Genomic DNA, 5906 nt, shown 5'->3' with positions numbered 1-5906 from the left:
GCAGAAATCCCCCCGAAGTGCAAATCTAAACAAACTATAGATGAAGAGAAACAGGAAAACCAGCTCATTCCTATTTCCTGTGTAAGCGCGAAGCTGCGCAAACCACAGACATAAAGATATAGCTGGCAGGAACTTCATAATAATCTCTACACAATATGTCTGCCTCAGAATGATGTGTCTGCAGGGAGCTGCTGGCTGGTAAATATTGTGAAGATTAGCATGAGTGTAAGCCTCTGTCTCCAAACCTGCTGCTGTTTCTCTATAGAAGGTAAACGTAAATATAATAGATTGGCAAAGCTTTGCTTCCTCTTAATCCCCCATTTTGGTGTTCTTTACTGGCTCACCCCAACACCCCCCACCCCATCGCACACACACACACACACACACACACACACCCACAGAGGCAACGACTGAGTGCCCCCGTAAGAGAGCAAATGTATAAGAGCACAATGCAAACGCTCACTAGAAAACCACTCATGTAAATCAGGGAAATTATGATAATGGTGAAACTCATTATTCTCCAACTGACGCCAAATCAGTCACTGACATCACATAGTTATAGACCTATTCATGTAAACTGATTGGATGGCATAAAAAGGAGGATGAAGGCTTCTAAACTTTCTCATCTTCCCAGGGCTAAGGTCTCTCCATGTGTTAAACCTGCAGGCAGGAAGCCGGGCTCTCAGGTAGGGTTTGCAAGGCATCACGGTGGTCACCATGCTGCACGCTCCCTTCCTCTGGTCACTCTGGGAAAATATGGAAAGCATGTTTTTGGAATCACAAAAAAAAAAAAGAAAAAATGTTAAACACCACTGAAGGAAGCAAGCAGCAAACATCATTCCCATAGTGAAACACGGTGGTGGAAGTATTATGCCATGAGCTCTACATGTGAGGATATTTTTCCTATTTTTTTAGGAATATTTTTATTTTGTGCTTCATTTTAGCAGAAAATTATACAGACAAATCTTAAAATAATACTGTTTTGAAATAATAGAAGGGTTTAAAATCGTATAATTTTTACTAAAGGGGTTTAAAAATCAAGAGTTGGTGGAACATTCCTGATTTTTAATGACAGCGCATATGTTTTGTGGCATGTTCTCCACTAATCCAGCTGATCATCTGATTAATTTCAAATTTAGGGAGAATAATGTTGATGTTTGTGCAAAAAATCAACAGACATTGGAATTAAATGTTTGTCAAAGAGGCAGGAAAAAAACTGCTAAACCCTGTTTATAATGATTGTACCATGAAGGAAGCAGAAATCCCAGGGAGCGTCTGACAGTTACTGAAGACCGTTAATCAATCCAAGCGCCTGTCTTTTTTTCTGTTTTGGGGAAAAACGCTGGGAGGCCAGCCTAATCAGCAGAGGAAACAGACCTCGGAGGGTGTCAGGCACCAGGAAAATGGATCTGGGTTGTGAAAAACCACCGTTACCACGAGCTGCTCTGGATTCAGCCATCTGGAGATGCCTGCTCCAAAAGCCAGTAAAGTTTGTTAAACTGGGGCCCAGCTAGGAAACAGGTTTGCACCTCCTCAACAGACAGCCAGCTCTCCCAGAGGGGAACGCCGTTTGCTTTGCAGACCTGTTATCTCTTTCATTAAGTAAAAAGAAGCTGTTTTCTGACATAAAAAGCTTTACTTGATTGATTTATTCATCCAATTATGTCATACAGTTTGTTTTTGCTTCTTCCTACAAATAAATTGTCTATTTTCATGGGATGAGATTCATTGTTTTTAATCCATCTTCTTTTTTTTATTCTTATTTAAAAATGTTTTAAATACCATGGTTGTACAAACTGTTATTTCTTAAATTAATGTAAACAAATCCATTTTTTTTTATTATTTAATGAAACATGTCTATTGTATAGAGAGAAAATCATAAGTTAATATGCTTATTACCTAACAACAATACAGAAAAAAAATCACAATTTTTCAAAAATGTATTACATTTTTTAAATATATTTTTGTTCTCAATTTAACCGAATGTTATTGCTGCATTACATGAGTTTTATTTTCAGGAAAAGAAAGCATTGCTCCCTTTAATCTACACATTAATCACACTGATGCAGTGAATATGAGCCAGATGTTTTTAGAAGAGTTTTTTATTTTGTTTTTCTCAGCATCAAATAATAAAGAAAAAGTAATTAATTGAAGTCTTGATGAGTCTGAGTCGCGTTTAAAGTGAATGTGAGCGCAGTTTCACAGCATCACATCGCCATCTAGTGGATGTTATTGATAATCAAGAGTCATACCAAAGGACAGCTGGAAAAACAGTGGGCAGAGAATGCTAACTTAATGCATGCAACTTGATGAATCTTGAATCATGCATCTTGAATCAAGATGAGTAGGAGGTATAGTGGGATGGTGGACACAGAAACAGATATATGCAAACAGTCTCCACAAACTCTTTACAGGTTCCTTCATTTTGCAATATGGTTCAAAATGTAAGAAGCAGCTTATGTCTCACTGTTCTGTCAGAGTGTACGATGGTATGACGCTCCTCTTCTTAGTGGTTGAAAATCTTCATCCCTGTTGTCAATGTTCTCCATGTTCTCTGAGCCGATTGTACTGCTGTAAACACATGAGACCCCTCATCATATGCATTAATGGTGGGAACAAAACACACATCCTGGTTAGGTAAGAACCCACTACGTAAATCTGGACTCATTTTGAACAGAACCACATTTGATTCCTCTGCTGCTTTTTTTTTTTTTGATTCAATGTTCTGTTGATGATGACTTAGACTTGATGATCCTCTTCAAACCAGTTCACAATATTTCATTACTTGATGACCATGAATGGCTGCAAAGAAAGCTCAGCCCTACCATCATGCTCATAAGTTGTAAAAAGTAAATTAAATCCAAATATCACTGAGTTATAATCAGACGTCTCGTCTTTTCTCTCCTATTTAAAAAGGACGTTTTTAAAGAAGTGGTTAGAAAACGTTTTCATTTAATTGTTCTAAACAAGCCAGCCTTTTTTTAATTGCCCTCCCATCAACAGAGGCCTAAGGAGAATAACTGCAAGACGTTTCTTATTTCTTAGAATCTGGGGTTGTGAACCATCTTTCACAGGGAAAATGGATTTCAAGCAGTTTGGAGCTGGCTAGCAACAAATCTTTATCTAACTAAGATATCAGCAGCTGATGAGCAGATAAAGCAGCAGGGATGCACATGTCTTCATAAACAGGTAAAGTTTCAAAACTCACATGTATGAAGGGATTTGACCTGATCTTGCATATCTACTGCAGCTGCGAGAAAAAAATAAAAATAAAGAAAAACTTGGACTTAATATAGAAAATAAAGACTCGTATTAAAATTCTGATTCCCCAAAGATAAAAGCGTACAATGAAATGGGTTCCTTGGCGTCGTTCCTGGATCGAAGCTGTCGTCTGCTCCACTCCGCACCTACGGACTTTAAAAGAACAGTAACAAAATATATGAAAAGAGCATTTGACCAGCATCTAACTGGATAAACATTTTACTTTGGAGATTAAAACATTGATTCAGAGGACTGAAGATAACCGGAGAACTATTTTTTTCCACTGAAAGGTGGTAAGAGGTGGAAAGAAAGAAATACTTGGAATCCAGGGAACAGATACTGTGAAATTAGACTTTTATAAGTATCTAGGTGTTCACCTGAATAACAAACTGGACTGGAATCACAACACTGAGGCTGTGGATAAGAAGGGTCAGAGCAGAGTCTCCCTGCTGAGGAGACTGAGGTCTTTTGGAGGGCAGGGGGCGCTCCTAAAGAACTCTTCTATGGAGCTCTCTGTTGGAGCAGTGGCTTATTTGTACTGTAGCTGAGAGAAAGCAGGTGGATGAGCTGAACAGGAAGGCCAGTTCTCTGATTGGATGCCCTCTGGACTCAGTGCAGGAGGTCGGAAACAAAAGGATCCCCACTAAATTAACATCTCTGTTGGTTAATGTCTTCCCCCATGCATGAAGCTTTTGCAGATCTGGAGAGCTCCTTCTGTGACAGACTGCTGCCCCCTAAATGCACCAGGGAGCGTTATCACAGATCCTTCCTCCCAGCAGCAATAAAACTCTATAACCATTACTTTTCCCAACAACCTCAATAAATTGTTACATTAATGCTGATTTTTGCACAATTTCTGATTCAGTCAGTAAAATTGTCAGGGTTTGGTGTTGGTTTGGAAGACCCAAATGCAGAAGCAGGTAGGCAAAGGTGAATTTAGGTGGGTTTAATGATGTTCACAGGAACTGAGGCAGGAATCAAAAATCCGAAACAGAAAATAACAAACGCACCAGAACCAAGGAGACATCAGGGGAAAACCAAAACTCTAGGAGCCAGGGAGAGACGAGGAAAGCAGACAGATGTTAGACGAGGATCCTTTTGAACAGGACAAAGAGAGGGCTAACGAGGGGATTGAAAACAGGTGAGGGCAGAACAGAAAATAGAGCAAGGGAAAGAGGACACAAGGGGGCAGCAGAGGACAACAAATGGAAAACCAAGAAAACAGGAACTAACAAACCAAGACTGTGACAAAAATAACATGCTGCTGGGATTTTGCGCATCTCTGATGTTGCTGCTATTTTCAATTATCCATTACTGTAAAAATGTCCATCGCCGTATATTGGTCATTTATTCTCCAGATGCACAGTTTTATATTTTTAAAACACTTCACAGTACAGTATTTTATGGTTTATCTTTTAACTCTTCTGTAGTATGCTATTACTATACATTTTTCTAAGGTCCACATTTGTGTGACCATTTTTTTCTGTAATCTTTTTCCTGCTGTAAACACCAGAATGTCCCCATTGTGAGACAATAAAGGGATTTTCTATTCTATTCTATATCAGACAATTGTAATACAAGCAGCTCTGCACCAACTTGATTAGTGCAGTGAGCAGAAAGCATTTCAGCTCAGCTGCTGATTTGATTGAAAATGAAAACCCTTTTTTGAAAACAGTTCCTAATATAAAGTTATTTGGTGCCTGTTGGTTTTGGTGCAGACAAACATCTGGAGTGCCTTTTCATTCTAAATATGTTCCTGCAGTTTAATCCAGATTAGAAACCCAGGATTTCATTGTTACTTTTGTCTGTTTTTTTATTCTCTACATAAATTCCTCAAGTAGATAATTTTCACCAATCAGCCGCAGGTTAGCTGTAGCTCAGGTTAGAGAGCATCAAATATTGAGCTTTTCTGTGTTCTTTAAGAGAAAGGGAAGAAGGACAAGGGAGGATTTTTCTAATAATTTCAGTTGGCACCAGGACAGATGTAAACAGCTAAACTGCAGCCTTGGCAGCGTTTGTTTCCTCTCCATGGTTCACCTGCCACAGCTGAGGCCTGCTGTTTTAGCGCCGCCCAGAGGCCCGGTCACTTACTGGGTCTGCTAGTCTTTCCAGAACCACCTCAGCTGGATTTAAGGATCTAGGGAAGGTCTTAGTTGGGTGTACTTCCTCATAGCCTCTGTCAAGACACAGGTAGTTCAGCCTGACGGTTTGGGTCTATTTACCTGCACAGACAGTTTTCTGTTATTATCGAGCTCTTATGCGGCACTCATTGCATAATCCTAATTAAACTGTAAAAGCGATGATCTGATTTTGCTCGAGGCAGTCAGCTAAAATGCATTTTATCTGCATGATTTCTATGCACAGCTCCTAACACAAACAAAGGCTATACAGTTTGCAAATTACATAAGAAATGGCTTCAAAGAATTTAACCTATCCACTCTGAGTTACTCTTAAAACAAAATGGCACTGTGGAGGCTTTACATAATGGACTGTGTGGGAGGGGAGCTTTGTTTGACTTTATTATTAAATGTTGATGTTTTCTGACCTCTGCGTGGCAGAAGTGTAAATGTAGCTTTGAACTGCTGCTGAGTCATCTCGCCATACGCTCTTGTCAGGGCAGGAGGGCTGATGGAGAAGACAGCATC

Source organism: Cyprinodon variegatus, unplaced genomic scaffold (assembly GCF_000732505.1).
Source record: "Cyprinodon variegatus isolate N-32 unplaced genomic scaffold, C_variegatus-1.0 Scaffold11, whole genome shotgun sequence".
NCBI lineage: Eukaryota > Metazoa > Chordata > Actinopteri > Cyprinodontiformes > Cyprinodontidae > Cyprinodon > Cyprinodon variegatus.
This window is presented reverse-complemented; position numbering follows the sequence as displayed.